The sequence below is a fragment of the Salmo trutta genome, unplaced genomic scaffold, assembly GCF_901001165.1.
Source record: "Salmo trutta unplaced genomic scaffold, fSalTru1.1, whole genome shotgun sequence".
NCBI classification, from domain to species: Eukaryota; Metazoa; Chordata; class Actinopteri; order Salmoniformes; family Salmonidae; genus Salmo; species Salmo trutta.
In genome coordinates this window covers 51,423-73,118 of record NW_021822977.1, presented here as the reverse complement: position 1 = coordinate 73,118, position 21,696 = coordinate 51,423, and the positions used below count along the sequence as shown (strand labels likewise).

Here is a 21,696-nt window from a genome sequence, read left to right as displayed (position 1 = left end):
TTTACTTTGCACATGCTTTTCATCCGGAAGTCAAAATATCGCCCCCTATCCCTAGTAGCTACTACTGTGTCTTGTTGTTGTTGATGAAGTAGTAGGCGACTGTTTCTCCTTTATATCTGGGGTCGTATGTGATGAAACTATTCCTACAATGTCTGGAACTCTACAAAACACCAGAAATAGTTGGTGTCTTTCGGTTGGCTGTGTAAGCACGAATGGGATTTCAGCATTTCTACCGTGTTGCATGATGGGAAAAATAGTCAGACAGCGATATAATATAATAAAACAAAGTGCATCGCTTTTCCACCGCTTTGTCCGCAACTGTATTAGTAAACGTTATTAGACCCTGGTCGATATGATGTGGTATTGTCAGTAGTAGAAGTGGTAACCGTTAGACAAACACCTTTGTCCTGGAATGAGTGCCCCTCTACCAATGTGTACAACTCATACTTACCTGGCAAGGGAGACACTGTGATCAAGAAGGCGGTTCACCCAGGGCGAGGCTCAGCCATTGCACTCCGGCTGTGCTGACCCCTGCGAATTTCCCAAATGTGGAAATCTCGATTGCATAATTTCTGGTAGTGGGGGACTGCGTTCGCGCTCTCCCCTGATCTTGATGTTAAAAATAATGTTTAAACTGGTATTCCGAGTTATAACTCTTTTGACAAAGAGATTTATCATCATTTACATTTTCTTCCTTTTCAGATGAATGGTTATAGAATGTAGGATATATTTAAAAGCCAACTAAGGCCTCAGAGATACATTTTGTCTTCTGATAACCACAATGTGTGTGATCTGTTATTGTAGCACTGGTGATTATTTATGCCTGTCATGTCCTGATTATGTCAAGGAAAAGGCCTACTTGTGAATGGATCATTTTGCGCCCTCAGATGTAATCTGGATTGAGGTGTTTTATTCGCTAGATAATTAAGTCATTTATATGACCGTTTGTAATTTAAGACCACAATAAACAGGCTGCCTCACATACGGTCGTGATTGGGAGTCCCATATCATCTGAAATGGAATCGGTCTATATCACCAAGGCTCATCAACTTTGTATATTGTATCCATTACCATTCCACAGACATTTCCCTGGTCAGCCTATTACCATGACAACAGACATTTCCCTGGTCAACCATTACCATGACAACAGACATTTCCCTGGTCAACCATTACCATGACAACAGACATTTCCCTGGTCAACCATTAACATTCCACAGACATTTCCCTGGTCAACCATTACCATGACAACAGACATTTCCCTGGTCAACTATTCCACAGACATTTTCCTGATCCACTTATTTCCTGATGAAGTCAGTCAAAACAGAGATGTCAGTGGAGTGGGTCTTTCTAAAACCAGACTGTAGTTTGGATAAAAGAGTATTCTTGCGAGTATATTCCTCTATCTGTTCATAAATTACTTTTTCCAGCATCTTAGACCGCTCACTCAAAATTGATACAGGTCTGTTTTGCTGCCCTTCTTGTGGATAGGGGTCACTCTAGCATTGGCCATATACCACAAACCCCCAGAAGGGCATTATTGATATTAGAAACTGGTTACCAACTAAATTAGAACAGTAAAAATATTCGTTTTTGTCAATCTGCATTCAGGGCTCAAACCACCCAGTTTATAATTTATAATAGATCACCTGTCTGAAAAGTACTACAAACTATGAGTTGCAGTAGCCTATTCAATTGGCCCAGCGTTGTCCAGGTTTGGCCGGTGTAGGCCTTCATTGTAAATAAGAACTTGTTTCTTTGGGATAGGTGGGACAGTAGCGTCCCACCTGGCCACCATCCGGTGAAATTGCAGAGCGCGAAATTCAAATTAAATTACTATAAATATTAAACTTTCATGAAATCACAAGTGCAACACATCAAAATAAAGCTTAACTTGTTGTTAAAAAAAAAACAGCCTGCAACTCTTTCTAACGACTGTTGACATCTAGTGGAAGTCCTAGGAACTGCAATCGGGCACGATTTCGCCCTTTTATAAAAGTGCCAGCCATTGAAATCATTGGTAGGAGGATTTATTTTGGGGGGAGGGGGATGGTTTGTCCTCGGCGTTTCGCCTGCCATTTCAGTTCGGTTTTACTCACAGACGTTATTTTAACAGTTTTAGAAACTTTAGAGTGTTTTCTATCCATATCTATCAATGCAAATCCTAGCTTCTGGGCCTGAGTAGCATGCAGTTTACTTTGCACATGCTTTTCATCCGGAAGTCAAAATATCGCCCCCTATCCCTAGTAGCTACTACTGTGTCTTGTTGTTGTTGATGAAGTAGTAGGCGACTGTTTCTCCTTTATATCTGGGGTCGTATGTGATGAAACTATTCCTACAATGTCTGGAACTCTACAAAACACCAGAAATAGTTGGTGTCTTTCGGTTGGCTGTGTAAGCACGAATGGGATTTCAGCATTTCTACCGTGTTGCATGATGGGAAAAATAGTCAGACAGCGATATAATATAATAAAACAAAGTGCATCGCTTTTCCACCGCTTTGTCCGCAACTGTATTAGTAAACGTTATTAGACCCTGGTCGATATGATGTGGTATTGTCAGTAGTAGAAGTGGTAACCGTTAGACAAACACCTTTGTCCTGGAATGAGTGCCCCTCTACCAATGTGTACAACTCATACTTACCTGGCAAGGGAGACACTGTGATCAAGAAGGCGGTTCACCCAGGGCGAGGCTCAGCCATTGCACTCCGGCTGTGCTGACCCCTGCGAATTTCCCAAATGTGGAAATCTCGATTGCATAATTTCTGGTAGTGGGGGACTGCGTTCGCGCTCTCCCCTGATCTTGATGTTAAAAATAATGTTTAAACTGGTATTCCGAGTTATAACTCTTTTGACAAAGAGATTTATCATCATTTACATTTTCTTCCTTTTCAGATGAATGGTTATAGAATGTAGGATATATTTAAAAGCCAACTAAGGCCTCAGAGATACATTTTGTCTTCTGATAACCACAATGTGTGTGATCTGTTATTGTAGCACTGGTGATTATTTATGCCTGTCATGTCCTGATTATGTCAAGGAAAAGGCCTACTTGTGAATGGATCATTTTGCGCCCTCAGATGTAATCTGGATTGAGGTGTTTTATTCGCTAGATAATTAAGTCATTTATATGACCGTTTGTAATTTAAGACCACAATAAACAGGCTGCCTCACATACGGTCGTGATTGGGAGTCCCATATCATCTGAAATGGAATCGGTCTATATCACCAAGGCTCATCAACTTTGTATATTGTATCCATTACCATTCCACAGACATTTCCCTGGTCAGCTATTACCATGACAACAGACATTTCCCTGGTCAACCATTACCATGACAACAGACATTTCCCTGGTCAACCATTACCATGACAACAGACATTTCCCTGGTCAACCATTAACATTCCACAGACATTTCCCTGGTCAACCATTACCATGACAACAGACATTTCCCTGGTCAACTATTCCACAGACATTTTCCTGATCCACTTATTTCCTGATGAAGTCAGTCAAAACAGAGATGTCAGTGGAGTGGGTCTTTCTAAAACCAGACTGTAGTTTGGATAAAAGAGTATTCTTGCGAGTATATTCCTCTATCTGTTCATAAATTACTTTTTCCAGCATCTTAGACCGCTCACTCAAAATTGATACAGGTCTGTTTTGCTGCCCTTCTTGTGGATAGGGGTCACTCTAGCATTGGCCATATACCACAAACCCCCAGAAGGGCATTATTGATATTAGAAACTGGTTACCAACTAAATTAGAACAGTAAAAATATTCGTTTTTGTCAATCTGCATTCAGGGCTCAAACCACCCAGTTTATAATTTATAATAGATCACCTGTCTGAAAAGTACTACAAACTATGAGTTGCAGTAGCCTATTCAATTGGCCCAGCGTTGTCCAGGTTTGGCCGGTGTAGGCCTTCATTGTAAATAAGAACTTGTTTCTTTGGGATAGGTGGGACAGTAGCGTCCCACCTGGCCACCATCCGGTGAAATTGCAGAGCGCGAAATTCAAATTAAATTACTATAAATATTAAACTTTCATGAAATCACAAGTGCAACACATCAAAATAAAGCTTAACTTGTTGTTAAAAAAAAAACAGCCTGCAACTCTTTCTAACGACTGTTGACATCTAGTGGAAGTCCTAGGAACTGCAATCGGGCACGATTTCGCCCTTTTATAAAAGTGCCAGCCATTGAAATCAGTGGTAGGAGGATTTCTTTTGGGGGGAGGGGGATGGTTTGTCCTCGGCGTTTCGCCTGCCATTTCAGTTCTGTTTTACTCACAGACGTTATTTTAACAGTTTTATAAACTTTAGAGTGTTTTCTATCCATATCTATCAATGCATATCCTAGCTTCTGGGCCTGAGTAGCATGCAGTTTACGTTGCGCATGCTTTTCATCCGGAAGTCAAAATATCGCCCCCTATCCCTAGTAGCTACTACTGTGTCTTGTTGTTGTTGATGAAGTAGTAGGCGACTGTTTCTCCTTTATATCTGGGGTCGTATGTGATGAAACTATTCCTACAATGTCTGGAACGCTACAAAACACCAGAAATAGTTGGTGTCTTTCGGTTGGCTGTGTAAGCACGAATGTGATTTCAGCATTTCTACCGTGTTGCATGATGGGAAAAATAGTCAGACAGCGATATAATATAATAAAACAAAGTGCATCGCTTTTCCACCGCTTTGTCCGCAACTGTATTAGTAAACGTTATTAGACCCTGGTCGATATGATGTGGTATTGTCAGTAGTAGAAGTGGTAACCGTTAGACAAACACCTTTGTCCTGGAATGAGTGCCCCTCTACCAATGTGTACAACTCATACTTACCTGGCAAGGGAGACACTGTGATCAAGAAGGCGGTTCACCCAGGGCGAGGCTCAGCCATTGCACTCCGGCTGTGCTGACCCCTGCGAATTTCCCAAATGTGGAAATCTCGATTGCATAATTTCTGGTAGTGGGGGACTGCGTTCGCGCTCTCCCCTGATCTTGATGTTAAAAATAATGTATAAACTGGTATTCCGAGTTATAACTCTTTTGACAAAGAGATTTATCATCATTTACATTTTCTTCCTTTTCAGATGAATGGTTATAGAATGTAGGATATATTTAAAAGCCAACTAAGGCCTCAGAGATACATTTTGTCTTCTGATAACCACAATGTGTGTGATCTGTTATTGTAGCACTGGTGATTATTTATGCCTGTCATGTCCTGATTATGTCAAGGAAAAGGCCTACTTGTGAATGGATCATTTTGCGCCCTCAGATGTAATCTGGATTGAGGTGTTTTATTCGCTAGATAATTAAGTCATTTATATGACCGTTTGTAATTTAAGACCACAATAAACAGGCTGCCTCACATACGGTCGTGATTGGGAGTCCCATATCATCTGAAATGGAATCGGTCTATATCACCAAGGCTCATCAACTTTGTATATTGTATCCATTACCATTCCACAGACATTTTCCTGGTCAGCTATTACCATGACAACAGACATTTCCCTGGTCAACCGTTACCACGACAACAGCCATTTCCCTGGTCAACCATTACCATGACAACAGACATTTCCCTGGTCAACCATTACCATGACAACAGACATTTCCCTGGTCAACCATTAACATTCCACAGACATTTCCCTGGTCAACCATTACCATGACAACAGACATTTCCCTGGTCAACTATTCCACAGACATTTTCCTGATCCACTTATTTCCTGATGAAGTCAGTCAAAACAGAGATGTCAGTGGAGTGGGTCTTTCTAAAACCAGACTGTAGTTTGGATAAAAGAGTATTCTTGCCAGTATATTCCTCTATCTGTTCATAAATTACTTTTTCCAGCATCTTAGACCGCTCACTCAAAATTGATACAGGTCTGTTTTGCTGCCCTTCTTGTGGATAGGGGTCACTCTAGCATTGGCCATATACCACAAACCCCCAGAAGGGCATTATTGATATTAGAAACTGGTTACCAACTAAATTAGAACAGTAAAAATATTCGTTTTTGTCAATCTGCATTCAGGGCTCAAACCACCCAGTTTATAATTTATAATAGATCACCTGTCTGAAAAGTACTACAAACTATGAGTTGCAGTAGCCTATTCAATTGGCCCAGCGTTGTCCAGGTTTGGCCGGTGTAGGCCTTCATTGTAAATAAGAACTTGTTTCTTTGGGATAGGTGGGACAGTAGCGTCCCACCTGGCCACCATCCGGTGAAATTGCAGAGCGCGAAATTCAAATTAAATTACTATAAATATTAAACTTTCATGAAATCACAAGTGCAACACATCAAAATAAAGCTTAACTTGTTGTTCAAAAAAAAACAGCCTGCAACTCTTTCTAACGACTGTTGACATCTAGTGGAAGTCCTAGGAACTGCAATCGGGCACGATTTCGCCCTTTTATAAAAGTGCCAGCCATTGAAATCAGTGGTAGGAGGATTTCTTTTGGGGGGAGGGGGATGGTTTGTCCTCGGCGTTTCGCCTGCCATTTCAGTTCTGTTTTACTCACAGACGTTATTTTAACAGTTTTAGAAACTTTAGAGTATTTTCTATCCATATCTATCAATGCATATCCTAGCTTCTGGGCCTGAGTAGCAGGCAGTTTACTTTGCGCATGCTTTTCATCCGGAAGTCAAAATATCGCCCCCTATCCCTAGTAGCTACTACTGTGTCTTGTTGTTGTTGATGAAGTAGTAGGCGACTGTTTCTCCTTTATATCTGGGGTCGTATGTGATGAAACTATTCCTACAATGTCTGGAACGCTACAAAACACCAGAAATAGTTGGTGTCTTTCGGTTGGCTGTGTAAGCACGAATGTGATTTCAGCATTTCTACCGTGTTGCATGATGGGAAAAATAGTCAGACAGCGATATAATATAATAAAACAAAGTGCATAGCCTTTCCACCGCTTTGTCCGCAACTGTATTAGTAAACGTTATTAGACCCTGGTCGATATGATGTGGTATTGTCAGTAGTAGAAGTGGTAACCGTTAGACAAACACCTTTGTCCTGGAATGAGTGCCCCTCTACCAATGTGTACAACTCATACTTACCTGGCAAAGGAGACACCGTGATCAAGAAGGCGGTTCACCCAGGGCGAGGCTCAGCCATTGCACTCCGGCTGTGCTGACCCCTGCGAATTTCCCAAATGTGGAAATCTCGATTGCATAATTTCTGGTAGTGGGGGACTGCGTTCGCGCTCTCCCCTGATCTTGATGTTAAAAATAATGTATAAGCTGGTATTCCGAGTTATAACTCTTTTGACAAAGAGATTAATCATCATTTACATTTTCTTCCTTATCAGATGAATGGTCATAGAATGTAGGATATATTTAAAAGCCAACTAAGGCCTCAGAGATACATTTTGTCTTCTGATAACCACAATGTGTGTGATCTGTTATTGTAGCACTGGTGATTATTTATGCCTGTCATGTCCTGATTATGTCAAGGAAAAGGCCTACTTGTGAATGGATCATTTTGCGCCCTCAGATGTAATCTGGATTGAGGTGTTTTATTCGCTAGATAATTAAGTCATTTATATGACCGTTTGTAATTTAAAACCACAATAAACAGGCTGCCTCACATACGGTCGTGATTGGGAGTCCCATATCATCTGAAATGGAATCGGTCTATATCACCAAGGCTCATCAACTTTGTATATTGTATCCATTACCATTCCACAGACATTTTCCTGGTCAGCTATTAACATGACAACAGACATTTCCCTGGTCAACCGTTACCACGACAACAGCCATTTCCCTGGTCAACCATTACCATGACAACAGACATTTCCCTGGTCAACCATTACCATGACAACAGACATTTCCCTGGTCAACCATTAACATTCCACAGACATTTCCCTGGTCAACCATTACCATGACAACAGACATTTCCCTGGTCAACTATTCCACAGACATTTTCCTGATCCACTTATTTCCTGATGAAGTCAGTCAAAACAGAGATGTCAGTGGAGTGGGTCTTTCTAAAACCAGACTGTAGTTTGGATAAAAGAGTATTCTTGCGAGTATATTGCTCTATCTGTTCATAAATTACTTTTTCCAGCATCTTAGACCGCTCACTCAAAATTGATACAGGTCTGTTTTGCTGCCCTTCTTGTGGATAGGGGTCACTCTAGCATTGGCCATATACCACAAACCCCCAGAAGGGCATTATTGATATTAGAAACTGGTTACCAACTAAATTAGAACAGTAAAAATATTCGTTTTTGTCAATCTGCATTCAGGGCTCAAACCACCCAGTTTATAATTTATAATAGATCACCTGTCTGAAAAGTACTACAAACTATGAGTTGCAGTAGCCTATTCAATTGGCCCAGCGTTGTCCAGGTTTGGCCGGTGTAGGCCTTCATTGTAAATAAGAACTTGTTTCTTTGGGATAGGTGGGACAGTAGCGTCCCACCTGGCCACCATCCGGTGAAATTGCAGAGCGCGAAATTCAAATTAAATTACTATAAATATTAAACTTTCATGAAATCACAAGTGCAACACATCAAAATAAAGCTTAACTTGTTGTTAAAAAAAAAACAGCCTGCAACTCTTTCTAACGACTGTTGACATCTAGTGGAAGTCCTAGGAACTGCAATCGGGCACGATTTCGCCCTTTTATAAAAGTGCCAGCCATTGAAATCAGTGGTAGGAGGATTTCTTTTGGGGGGAGGGGGATGGTTTGTCCTCGGCGTTTCGCCTGCCATTTCAGTTCTGTTTTACTCACAGACGTTATTTTAACAGTTTTAGAAACTTTAGAGTGTTTTCTATCCATATCTATCAATGCATATCCTAGCTTCTGGGCCTGAGTAGCATGCAGTTTACTTTGCGCATGCTTTTCATCCGGAAGTCAAAATATCGCCCCCTATCCCTAGTAGCTACTACTGTGTCTTGTTGTTGTTGATGAAGTAGTAGGCGACTGTTTCTCCTTTATATCTGGGGTCGTATGTGATGAAACTATTCCTACAATGTCTGGAACGCTACAAAACACCAGAAATAGTTGGTGTCTTTCGGTTGGCTGTGTAAGCACGAATGTGATTTCAGCATTTCTACCGTATTGCATGATGGGAAAAATAGTCAGACAGCGATATAATATAATAAAACAAAGTGCATCGCTTTTCCACCGCTTTGTCCGCAACTGTATTAGTAAACGTTATTAGACCCTGGTCGATATGATGTGGTATTGTCAGTAGTAGAAGTGGTAACCGTTAGACAAACACCTTTGTCCTGGAATGAGTACCCCTCTACCAATGTGTACCACTCATACTTACCTGGCAAGGGAGACACCGTGATCAAGAAGGCAGTTTACCCAGGGCGAGGTTCAGCCATTGCACTCCGGATGTGCTGACCCCTGCGAATTTCCCAAATGTGGAAATCTCGATTGCATAATTTCTGGTAGTGGGGGACTGCGTTCGCGCTCATCCCTGACTTTTTCGTAAAAAGCAAATATGTCTTAACTTTTAGTCTCTCATACTTCTGATGAGACTCCTGTTCATAAAGAGATTTATCAGCATTTTACTGTTCTTCTTTTCAAATAAATGGTATCACAATTCAGGATCTATTTAAAAACTCATATTTATTTAGTCCTAGTTGTGTGTAGTCCCAGTCCTAGTGGTGTGTAGTCCTAGTGGTGTGTAATCCCAGTCCTAGTGGTGTGTAGTCCCAGTCCTAGTGGTGTGTAATCCCAGTCCTAGTGGTGTGTAGTCCTGGTGGTGTGTAATCCCAGTCCTAGTGGTGTGTAGTCCTAGTGGTGTGTAATCCCAGTCCTAGTGGTGTGTAGTCCCAGTCCTAGTGGTGTGTAGTCCTAGTGGTGTGTAATCCCAGTCCTAGTGGTGTGTAGTCCCAGTTCTAGTGGTGTGTAGTCCCAGTCCTAGTGCTATGTAGTCCTAGTGGTGTGTAGTCCTAGTGGTGTGTAGTCCCAGTCCTAGTGGTGTGTAGTCCCAGTCCTAGTGGTGTGTAGTCCCAGTCCTAGTGGGGTTTAATCTCAGTCCTAGTGGTGTGTAGTCCCAGTCCTAGTGGTGTGTAATCCCAGTCCTAGTGGTGTGTAGTCCCAGTCCTAGTGGTTTGTAGTCCCAGTCCTAGTGGTGTGTAGTCCCAGTCCTAGTGGTGTGTAGTCCCAGTCCTAGTGGTGTTTAATCTCAGTCCTAGTGGTGTGTAGTCCCAGTCCTAGTGGTGTGTAATCCCAGTCCTAGTGGTGTGTAATCCCAGTCCTAGTGGTGTGTAGTCCCAGTCCTAGTGGTGTGTAGTCCCAGTCCTAGCGGTGTGTAGTCCCAGTCCTAGTGGTTTGTAGTCCCAGTCCTAGTGGTGTGTAGTCCCAGTCCTAGTGGTGTGTAGTCCCAGTCCTAGCGGTGTGTAGTCCCAGTCCTAGTGGTTTGTAGTCCCAGTCCTAGTGGTGTGTAATCCCAGTCCTAGTGGTTTGTAGTCCTAGTGGTGTGTAGTCCCAGTCCTAGTGGTGTGTAATCCCAGTCCTAGCTGTTTGTAATCCCAGTCCTAGTGGTTTGTAATCCCAGTCCTAGTGGTGTGTAGTCCCAGTGCTAGTGGTGTGTAGTCCCAGTCCTAGCGGTGTGTAGTCATAGTCCTAGTGGTGTGTAGTCCCAGTCCTAGTGGTGTGTAGTCCCAGTCCTAGTGGTGTGTAGTCCCAGTCCTAGTGGTGTGTAATCCCAGTCCTAGTGGTGTGTAATCCCAGTCCTAGTGGTGTGTAATCCCAGTCCTAGTGGTGTGTAGTCCCAGTCCTAGTGGTGTGTAGTCCCAGTCCTAGTAGTGTGTAGTCCCAGTCCTAGTGGTGTGTAATCCCAGTCCTAGTGGTTTGTAGTCCCAGTCCTAGTGGTGTGTAGTCCTAGTGGTGTGTAGTCCCAGTCCTAGTGGTGTGTAATCCCAGTCCTAGTGGTTTGTAGTCCCAGTCCTAGTGGTGTGTAGTCCTAGTGGTGTGTAGTCCCAGTCCTAGTGGTGTGTAGTCCCAGTCCTAGTGGTTTGTAGTCCCAGTCCTAGTGGTGTGTAGTCCCAGTCCTAGTGGTGTGTAGTCCCAGTCCTAGTGGTGTGTAGTCCCAGTCCTAGTGGTGTGTAGTCCCAGTCCTAGTGGTTTGTATTCCCAGTGCTAGTGGTTTGTAGTCCCAGTCCTATTGGTGTGTAGTCCCAGTCCTAGTGGTGTGTAGTCCTAGTGGTGTGTAATCCCAGTCCTAGTGGTTTGTAGTCCCAGTTTTAGTGGTGTGTAATCCCAGTCCTAGTGGTGTGTAGTCCCAGTCCTAGTGGTGTGTAGTCCCAGTCCTAGTGGTGTGTAGTCCCAGTGCTAGTGGTGTGTAGTCCTAGTGGTGTGTAGTCCTAGTGGTGTGTAGCCCCAGTCCTAGTGGTGTGTAGTCTCAGTCCTAGTGGTGTGTAATCCCAGTCCTAGTGGTGTGTAATCCCAGTCCTAGTGGTGTGTAATCCCAGTCCTAGTGGTGTGTAATCCCAGTCCTAGTGGTGTGTAATCCCAGTCCTAGTGGTGTGTAGTCCCAGTCCTAGTGGTGTGTAGTCCTTGTGGTGTGTAATCCCAGTCCTAGTGGTGTGTAATCCCAGTCCTAGTGGTGTTTAATCTCAGTCCTAGTGGTGTGTAGTCCCAGTCCTAGTGGTGTGTAATCCCAGTCCTAGTGGTGTGTAATCCCAGTCCTAGTGGTGTGTAGTCCCAGTCCTAGTGGTGTGTAGTCCCAGTCCTAGCGGTGTGTAGTCCCAGTCCTAGTGGTTTGTAGTCCCAGTCCTAGTGGTGTGTAGTCCCAGTCCTAGTGGTGTGTAGTCCCAGTCCTAGCGGTGTGTAGTCCCAGTCCTAGTGGTTTGTAGTCCCAGTCCTAGTGGTGTGTAATCCCAGTCCTAGTGGTTTGTAGTCCTAGTGGTGTGTAGTCCCAGTCCTAGTGGTTTGTAGTCCCAGTGCTAGTGGTGTGTAGTCCCAGTCCTAGTGGTGTGTAGTCATAGTCCTAGTGGTGTGTAGTCCCAGTCCTAGTTGTGTGTAGTCCCAGTCCTAGTGGTGTGTAGTCCCAGTCCTAGTGGTGTGTAATCCCAGTCCTAGTGGTGTGTAATCCCAGTCCTAGTGGTGTGTAGACCCAGTCCTAGTGGTGTGTAGTCCCAGTCCTAGTGGTGTGTATTCCCAGTCCTTGTGGTGTGTAGTCCCAGTCCTAGTGGTTTGTAGTCCCAGTCCTAGTGGTGTGTAGTCCCAGTCCTAGTGGTGTGTAGTCATAGTCCTAGTGGTGTGTAGTCCCAGTCCTAGTGGTGTGTAGTCCCAGTCCTAGTGGTGTGTAGTCCCAGTCCTAGTGGTGTGTAATCCCAGTCCTAGTAGTGTGTAATCTCAGTCCTAGTGGTGTGTAATCCCAGTCCTAGTGGTGTGTAGTCCCAGTCCTAGTGGTGTGTAGTCCCAGTCCTAGTGGTGTGTAGTCCCAGTCCTAGTGGTGTGTAGTCCCAGTCCTAGTGGTGTGTAATCCCAGTCCTAGTGGTGTGTAGTCCCAGTCCTAGTGGTGTGTAATCCCAGTCCTAGTGGTGTGTAATCCCAGTCCTAGTGGTGTGTAATCCCAGTCCTAGTGGTGTGTAGTCCTAGTGGTGTGTAGTCCCAGTCCTAGTGGTGTGTAATCCCAGTCCTAGCTGTTTGTAATCCCAGTCCTAGTGGTTTGTAATCTCAGTCCTAGTGGTGTGTAGTCCCAGTGCTAGTGGTGTGTAGTCCCAGTCCTAGCGGTGTGTAGTCATAGTCCTAGTGGTGTGTAGTCCCAGTCCTAGTGGTGTGTAGTCCCAGTCCTAGTGGTGTGTAGTCCCAGTCCTAGTGGTGTGTAATCCCAGTCCTAGTGGTGTGTAATCCCAGTCCTAGTGGTGTGTAATCCCAGTCCTAGTGGTGTGTAGTCCCAGTCCTAGTGGTGTGTAGTCCCAGTCCTAGTAGTGTGTAGTCCCAGTCCTAGTGGTGTGTAATCCCAGTCCTAGTGGTTTGTAGTCCCAGTCCTAGTGGTGTGTAGTCCTAGTGGTGTGTAGTCCCAGTCCTAGTGGTGTGTAATCCCAGTCCTAGTGGTTTGTAGTCCCAGTCCTAGTGGTGTGTAGTCCTAGTGGTGTGTAGTCCCAGTCCTAGTGGTGTGTAGTCCCAGTCCTAGTGGTTTGTAGTCCCAGTCCTAGTGGTGTGTAGTCCCAGTCCTAGTGGTGTGTAGTCCCAGTCCTAGTGGTGTGTAGTCCCAGTCCTAGTGGTGTGTAGTCCCAGTCCTAGTGGTGTGTAATCCCAGTCCTAGTGGTGTGTAATCCCAGTCCTAGTGGTGTGTAGTCCTAGTGGTGTGTAGTCCCAGTCCTAGTGGTGTGTAGTCCTTGTGGTGTGTAATCCCAGTCCTAGTGGTGTGTAATCCCAGTCCTAGTGGTTTGTAATCCCAGTCCTAGTGGTTTGTAATCCCAGTCCTAGTGGTGTGTAATCCCAGTCCTAGTGGTGTGTAGTCCCAGTGCTAGTGGTGTGTAGTCCCAGTCCTAGTGGTGTGTAGTCCCAGTCCTAGTGGTGTGTAATCCCAGTCCTAGTGGTGTGTAATCCCAGTCCTAGTGGTGTGTAGACCCAGTCCTAGTGGTGTGTAGTCCCAGTCCTAGTGGTGTGTATTCCCAGTCCTTGTGGTGTGTAGTCCCAGTCCTAGTGGTTTGTAGTCCCAGTCCTAGTGGTGTGTAGTCCCAGTCCTAGTGGTGTGTAGTCATAGTCCTAGTGGTGTGTAGTCCCAGTCCTAGTGGTGTGTAGTCCCAGTCCTAGTGGTGTGTAGTCCCAGTCCTAGTGGTGTGTAATCCCAGTCCTAGTGGTGTGTAATCCCAGTCCTAGTGGTGTGTAATCCCAGTCCTAGTGGTGTGTAGTCCCAGTCCTAGTGGTGTGTAGTCCCAGTCCTAGTGGTGTGTAGTCCCAGTCCTAGTGGTGTGTAGTCCCAGTCCTAGTGGTGTGTAATCCCAGTCCTAGTGGTGTGTAGTCCCAGTCCTAGTGGTGTGTAATCCCAGTCCTAGTGGTGTGTAATCCCAGTCCTAGTGGTGTGTAATCCCAGTCCTAGTGGTGTGTAGTCCTAGTGGTGTGTAGTCCCAGTCCTAGTGGTGTGTAATCCCAGTCCTAGTGGTTTGTAATCCCAGTCCTAGTGGTTTGTAATCCCAGTCCTAGTGGTGTGTAGTCCCAGTGCTAGTGGTGTGTAGTCCCAGTCCTAGCGGTGTGTAGTCATAGTCCTAGTGGTGTGTAGTCCCAGTCCTAGTGGTGTGTAGTCCCAGTCCTAGTGGTGTGTAGTCCCAGTCCTAGTGGTGTGTAATCCCAGTCCTAGTGGTGTGTAATCCCAGTCCTAGTGGTGTGTAATCCCAGTCCTAGTGGTGTGTAGTCCCAGTCCTAGTGGTGTGTAGTCCCAGTCCTAGTGGTGTGTAATCCCAGTCCTAGTGGTTTGTAGTCCCAGTCCTAGTGGTGTGTAGTCCTAGTGGTGTGTAGTCCCAGTCCTAGTGGTGTGTAATCCCAGTCCTAGTGGTGTGTAGTCCCAGTCCTAGTGGTGTGTAGTCCCAGTCCTAGTGGTGTGTAATCCCAGTCCTAGTGGTTTGTAGTCCCAGTCCTAGTGGTGTGTAGTCCTAGTGGTGTGTAGTCCCAGTCCTAGTGGTGTGTAATCCCAGTCCTAGTGGTTTGTAGTCCCAGTCCTAGTGGTGTGTAGTCCTAGTGGTGTGTAGTCCCAGTCCTAGTGGTGTGTAGTCCCAGTCCTAGTGGTTTGTAGTCCCAGTCCTAGTGGTGTGTAGTCCCAGTCCTAGTGGTGTGTAGTCCCAGTCCTAGTGGTCTGTAGTCCCAGTCCTAGTGGTGTGTAGTCCCAGTCCTAGTGGTTTGTATTCCCAGTGCTAGTGGTTTGTAGTCCCAGTCCTATTGGTGTGTAGTCCCAGTCTTAGTGGTGTGTAGTCCTAGTGGTGTGTAATCCCAGTCCTAGTGGTTTGTAGTCCCAGTTTTAGTGGTGTGTAATCCCAGTCCTAGTGGTGTGTAGTCCCAGTCCTAGTGGTGTGTAGTCCCAGTCCTAGTGGTGTGTAGTCCCAGTGCTAGTGGTGTGTAGTCCTAGTGGTGTGTAGTCCTAGTGGTGTGTAGCCCCAGTCCTAGTGGTGTGTAGTCTCAGTCCTAGTGGTGTGTAGTCCCAGTCCTAGTGGTGTGTAGTCCCAGTCCTAGTGGTGTGTAGTCCCAGTCCTAGTGGTGTGTAATCCCAGTCCTAGTGGTGTGTAATCCCAGTCCTAGTGGTGTGTAATCCCAGTCCTAGTGGTGTGTAATCCCAGTCCTAGTGGTGTGTAATCCCAGTCCTAGTGGTGTGTAGTCCTAGTGGTGTGTAGTCCCAGTCCTAGTGGTGTGTAGTCCTTGTGGTGTGTAATCCCAGTCCTAGTGGTGTGTAATCCCAGTCCTAGTGGTTTGTAATCCCAGTCCTAGTGGTTTGTAATCCCAGTCCTAGTGGTGTGTAATCCCAGTCCTAGTGGTGTGTAGTCCCAGTGCTAGTGGTGTGTAGTCCCAGTCCTAGTGGTGTGTAGTCCCAGTCCTAGTGGTGTGTAGTACCAGTCCTAGTGGTGTGTAGTGCCAGTCCTAGTGGTGTGTAGTCCCAGTCCTAGTGGTTTGTAGTCCCAGTGCTAGTGGTTTGTAGTCCCAGTCCTAGTGGTGTGTAGTCCTAGTCGTGTGTAGTCCCAGTCCTAGTGGTTTGTAGTCCCAGTCCTAGTGGTGTGTAGTCCCAGTCCTAGTGTTGTGTAGTCCCAGTCCTAGTGGTTTGTAGTCCCAGTCCTAGTGTTTTGTAGTCCCAGTGCTAGTGGTTTGTAGTCCCAGTGCTAGTGGTTTGTAGTCCCAGTCCTAGTGGTGTGTAGTCCTAGTCCTAGTGGTGTGTAGTCCCAGTCCTAGTGGTGTGTAGTCTAGTCCTAGTGGTGTGTAGTCCCAGTCCAGCAAGCATATTTAGATGTAAAAAGGGCATTCCTCTTTCCCCAAAGACAGACCCCAGATCTGCACTCTCTGGTCCCTCTGTCCTCTTGTCTGTCTCGACTTGGCATCAAGTGTAGCAGTTCACCCCCTGTGCCCTCCTCTTCACCAATCAATAACTAATTAGTGACCTTAATTCGTCAATCAAGTGCAAGGAAGGAGCGAAAACCCGCAGACACTCGGCCCTCAGTGAAATTAGCTTGACGCTGTAGATGATCAACTTCTAAATCTGTCAGATTTTTAACCCAGGATTTTTATTTAGAATTTTTGGGAATTAAACCAGGAAGTCAGAGGTCTTTTCTCAATTTGATTTACTCAACTCCTACATCCTCTCCTTCCTCTCTGGCATTCCTTTTGAAAAATCGAGAAGAGGCGGCGAGGAGAGGAAAGGAGGAGAGGAAACAAAAAGGAGCTTGTATGAAATGAGACTCTCCTCCACTCGCGCGTCGTCAGGGGTGGATCCCAAAATAAATGTATAAAGTGATAAAAAACAAACAATTAATTTACATTTTCTAGATAAAACAATAAGTAGCCTACTGTTTTTAAATGTCTGTATGCTTTTCTCCTCAGACAGAACAACAGCTGATTAAAAGGGTGTGTGATCAGATATCAAAACTCTTCTGTGAAGGACTCAGGTAGGATACACACGACTATCCTCGGGGGGGAAGGGGGCTATCGAGGAGGGGAGGACAAGTCTTCCGTTCCACCTACTAATGAACTGACATCTCCTCCACCACTTATCGGTTTCCGGGTCACGGAGGAGAGAGGACGGAGGAGAGAGGGGTGGAGGACTGACTTTTTCTCAAATGAGAAAAAACCATAGAATTTATAGAAGTGCAGCCAGTTTCACAACGGTGAGCCATGAAGAGGTAGATCTGTATCAAGTCAAAATGATTTGATAAAAAAAAACAAGTTTCCACAGTTTAATCAACATGATACAGAACATTACTGAAATATGAGAAAAGATTGAAGTTTTAATTTAGCCTGAACATGACAGGGCTTATTATAGCAATGTAACGATAGAGATATGACACCGTATATTTATATTGTGTAATGTTACACTATAGGTCATATGAAATAAACCTGTATTGCTTCACAACGTGGCGTAGACCTATAGGCCAGGTATGTCTATGTAGCGGACATGAATCAATCTCATGGTCTGGTTATGAGGTAAACCTGCCCAAATAAGGACATTTCCTCTTGGTCTCGTTGGTCAAGACATTGGTTTTCTCCCGTGGGAGATCGGGGGTTCACAACACCCCAACCAATATGTACCAACGATCCTCAATCAGTTTTCAACATCTACTTTCATCTCATGCTATCTTATCTTATCACCAAGGAAGAAAATGCATTGATCACCATTCACTCCCAGGTACAAAAATAGTCTGTCACGCCTGCCTGCCGCTCCCCCTCCTTGGCGCTCGAGGGCGACAGGCTGCCCATCATTACTCACACCCTTCACCATCGTTACGAGCATCAGTGCTCATTGGACTCACCTGGACTCCTTCACTTTGTTGATTGCCCCCTCTATATCTGTCTGTTCCTCAGTTTGTTCCCCGTGTCAGCGTTGTGGTCGTTTCGTTTTTCCCCTGGCCATGCGCTGTCCGTTGTTTATTAAATGTTCACTCCCTGTACTTGCGTCTCGTCTGTCCTCACAACAGATGGAGAGACAATATGAGCGTGTCCTAATAATCCCTCTTCGTCATGAAGTGTGCACTCGTTCACTACTCCCTATTGATTCATGGGCTAGACAGAGTTCACATGTAGACCTACAGTACTAGTCATTTCCTTTGAAATCCAATAAGGGAAGTGCTCAAGTGCACACTTCGAAGGAGAAAGGAGAGATTATTGGGACACAGACCACGACTAGCTTGGAATGCAAATAATATTGTCAAGTGATACAGTGGTGAAACAGAGCACATCAGTGCGACTCCATATTGTCTGGAACAACAACAGCAGAATAGCAGAAGAGGGTGACGTGGATGATATTGTCTGGAACAACAACAGCAGCAGAAGAGGGTGACGTGGATGATATTGTCTGGAACAACAACAGCAGAATAGCAGTGAAATGTGTGAGAGGATTTGATACTGTATCCAGGAAACAAGGTGTAGTAACATCAGACGTCCAGCAGGTGGTGTGAGTGAGCCAGTAAACCATCCCATTCAGTCAGTCCCTCACGGTACCTTCAAGTTAGTTCTGAATGACAAACACTCGTACCTGATCGATCTACACAACACATTTCTATACTTGAACACGTAACGTTTTTATGTTAACGTTGCACCCACCTGAACAGACCACATGCAGATGTATTTCACCCGCTAGCTACAGACAGAGCATCAGCTTTCATTTCCAATCTCTAACCTTAACCATTAGACCAGGGGTGTCAAACTAATTTTGCCCCGAGAGGCGCCATCGGTCTTCAATGAGGTCTTCACTCAAAATTGGTTATATTTCCTTGCCGTCAAAATTTGCACTAAATAGTCCTCCATTCATAGTCTTTGGAATGTGCATTGCTCCCTGACTCTCTGTCTAGTGATTATTAGCAATCTGGAATGTGATGAATATAGGTCCATTATTCTTTCTACACAGCACCACCAGGTAGTGACTGAGGAGACTAGCACCACCAGGTAGTGACTGAGGAGACTAGCACCACCAGGTAGTGACTGAGGAGACTAACACCACCAGGTAGTGACTGAGGAGACTAACACCACCAGGTAGTGACTGAGGAGACTAACACCACCAGGGAGTGACTGAGGAGACTAACACCACCAGGGAGTGACTGAGGAGACTAACACCACCTGGGAGTGACGGTGAGGAGTCTGTAATATAGAGACTAACACCACCAGGTAGTGACTGGGAGGAGTCTGTAATATAGAGACTAGCACCACCAGGTAGTGACTGGGAGGAGTCTGTAATATAGAGACTAGCACCACCAGGTAGTGACTGAGGAGTCTGTAATATAGAGACTAGCACCACCAGGTAGTGACTGAGGAGTCTGTAATATAGAGACTAGCACCACCAGGTAGTGACTGAGGAGTCTGTAATATAGAGACTAACACCACCAGGTAGTGACTGGGAGGAGACTGTAATATAGAGACTAACACCACCAGGTAGTGACTGAGGAGACTGTAATATAGAGACTAACACCACCAGGTAGTGACTGGGAGGAGTCTGTAATATAGAGACTAGCACCACCAGGTAGTGACTGGGAGGAGTCTGTAATATAGAGACTAGCACCACCAGGTAGTGACTGGGAGGAGACTGTAATATAGTGACTAACACCACCAGGTAGTGACTGAGGAGACTGTAATATAGAGACTAGCACCACCAGGTAGTGACTGGGAGGAGACTGTAATATAGAGACTAGCACCACCAGGTAGTGACTGAGGAGTCTGTAATATAGAGACTAACACCACCAGGTAGTGACTGTGAGGAGTCTGTAATATAGAGACTAGCACCACCAGGTAGTGACTGAGGAGACTGTAATATAGAGACTTGCACCACCAGGTAGTGACTGGGAGGAGTCTGTAATATAGAGACTAGCACCACCAGGTAGTGACGGTGAGGAGTCTGTAATATAGAGACTAGCACCACCAGATAGTGACGGTGAGGAGTCTGTAATATAGAGACTAGCACCACCAGGTAGTGACGGTGAGGAGTCTGTAATATAGAGACTAGCACCACCAGGTAGTGACGGTGAGGAGTCTGTAATATAGAGACTAGCACCACCAGGTAGTGACTGGGAGGAGACTGTAATATAGAGACTAGCACCACCAGGTAGTGACTGAGGAGTCTGTAATATAGAGACTAGCACCACCAGGTAGTGACTGAGGAGACTTCCCTGTAGCTCAGTTGGTAGAGCATGGTGTTTGCAACGCCAGGGTTGTGGGTTCGATTCCCACGGGGGGCCAGCACAGAAGAAAAAAAAATTATGAAATGTATGCATTCACTACTGTAAGTCGCTCTGGATAAGAGCGTCTGCTAAATGACTAAAATGTAAAAAATGTAAATGAGACTGTAATATAGAGACTAGCACCACCAGGTAGTGACTGAGGAGTCTGTAATATAGAGACTAGCACCACCAGGTAGTGACGGTGAGGAGTCTGTAATATAGAGACTAACACCACCAGGTAGTGACTGAGGAGACTGTAATATAGAGACTAGCACCACCAGGTAGTGACTGGGAGGAGACTGTAATATAGAGACTAGCACCACCAGGTAGTGACTGAGGAGTCTGTAATATAGAGACTAGCACCACCAGGTAGTGACGGTGAGGAGTCTGTAATATAGAGACTAACACCACCAGGTAGTGACTGAGGAGACTGTAATATAGAGACTAGCACCACCAGGTAGTGACTGGGAGGAGACTGTAATATAGAGACTAGCACCACCAGGTAGTGACTGGGAGGAGTCTGTAATATAGAGACTAACATCACCAGGTAGTGACTGGGAGGAGTCTGTAATATAGAGACTAGCACCACCAGGTAGTTACTGGGAGGAGTCTGTAATATAGAGACTAACATCACCAGGTAGTGACTGGGAGGAGACTGTAATATAGAGACTAGCACCACCAGGTAGTGACGGTGAGGAGTCTGTAATATAGAGACTAGCACCACCAGGTAGTGACTGGGAGGAGTCTGTAATATAGAGACTAGCACCACCAGGTAGTGACTGGGAGGAGACTGTAATATAGAGGCTAACACCACCAGGTAGTGACTGGGAGGAGTCTGTAATATAGAGACTAGCACCACCAGGTAGTGACTGAGGAGTCTGTAATATAGAGACTAGCACCACCAGGTAGTGACTGGGAGGAGTCTGTAATATAGAGACTAGCACCACCAGGTAGTGACTGGGAGGAGTCTGTAATATAGAGACTAACACCACCAGGTAGTGACTGAGGAGTCTGTAATATAGAGACTAGCACCACCAGGTAGTGACGGTGAGGAGTCTGTAATATAGAGACTAGCACCACCAGGTAGTGACTGGGAGGAGTCTGTAATATAGAGACTAGCACCACCAGGTAGTGACTGGGAGGAGTCTGTAATATAGAGACTAGCACCACCAGGTAGTGACTGAGGAGTCTGTAATATAGAGACTAGCACCACCAGGTAGTGACTGAGGAGTCTGTAATATAGAGACTAGCACCACCAGGTAGTGACTGAGGAGTCTGTAATATAGAGACTAGCACCACCAGGTAGTGACGGTGAGGCCTATCCATGTAATATCCTGTGATAAGACCTCTAATAACTGATTATTAGTATTTATTGATTAGATTGTCTAATAACTTAATGGTGATACTTTGACTGTCCAGATAAAACTCTTTGCTGACTGTCATCACTATGTGTGACCAGGGACGCCACAACCTCTGTCTTAGGTCAAACTATGAAACTGTACTGCAACAATTAGAATGGTGTGGAATATAGCAGAATGGATTGGAAGAGAACAGAATGGAATGAAATCTAGTTAGGTAAATGAATACTACTATATCGCAACTATCACGCCGTAAAATAATTACAAATAGATTATTTTGCATCGGTCGTATTACACATGTATAACAATGACTTAAACACATAAACAAAACAGAAGCTTTATAACAGTCAAAATAAGGTTTATAACAGTCAAAATAAGGTTTATAACAGTCAAAATAATCTTTATAACAGTTAAAATAAGGTTTATAACAGTTAAAATAAGGTTTATAACAGTCAAAATAATCTTTATAACAGTTAAAATAAGGTGTATAACAGTTAAAATAAGCTTTATAACAGTTAAAATAAGCTTT

The 21,696-nt window shown here is 44.9% G+C and overlaps 5 non-coding genes across 5 annotated transcripts; all 5 read left to right on the top strand.

Annotated features, from left to right (window-relative positions):
- Positions 1–443: 443 nt before the first annotated feature.
- On the top strand, positions 444–607 carry LOC115187841 (U1 spliceosomal RNA). The gene has a single exon (XR_003876142.1). It is a non-coding gene; the product is annotated as a U1 spliceosomal RNA (small nuclear RNA).
- A 2,025-nt stretch (positions 608–2,632) lies between these two features.
- LOC115187840 (U1 spliceosomal RNA) lies at positions 2,633–2,796 on the top strand. The gene has a single exon (XR_003876141.1). It is a non-coding gene; the product is annotated as a U1 spliceosomal RNA (small nuclear RNA).
- A 2,024-nt stretch (positions 2,797–4,820) lies between these two features.
- LOC115187849 (U1 spliceosomal RNA) lies at positions 4,821–4,984 on the top strand. Its single transcript, XR_003876150.1, has one exon. It is a non-coding gene; the product is annotated as a U1 spliceosomal RNA (small nuclear RNA).
- A 2,058-nt stretch (positions 4,985–7,042) lies between these two features.
- On the top strand, positions 7,043–7,206 carry LOC115187848 (U1 spliceosomal RNA). Its single transcript, XR_003876149.1, has one exon. It is a non-coding gene; the product is annotated as a U1 spliceosomal RNA (small nuclear RNA).
- A 2,058-nt stretch (positions 7,207–9,264) lies between these two features.
- On the top strand, positions 9,265–9,428 carry LOC115187843 (U1 spliceosomal RNA). Its single transcript, XR_003876144.1, has one exon. It is a non-coding gene; the product is annotated as a U1 spliceosomal RNA (small nuclear RNA).
- Positions 9,429–21,696: the final 12,268 nt, after the last annotated feature.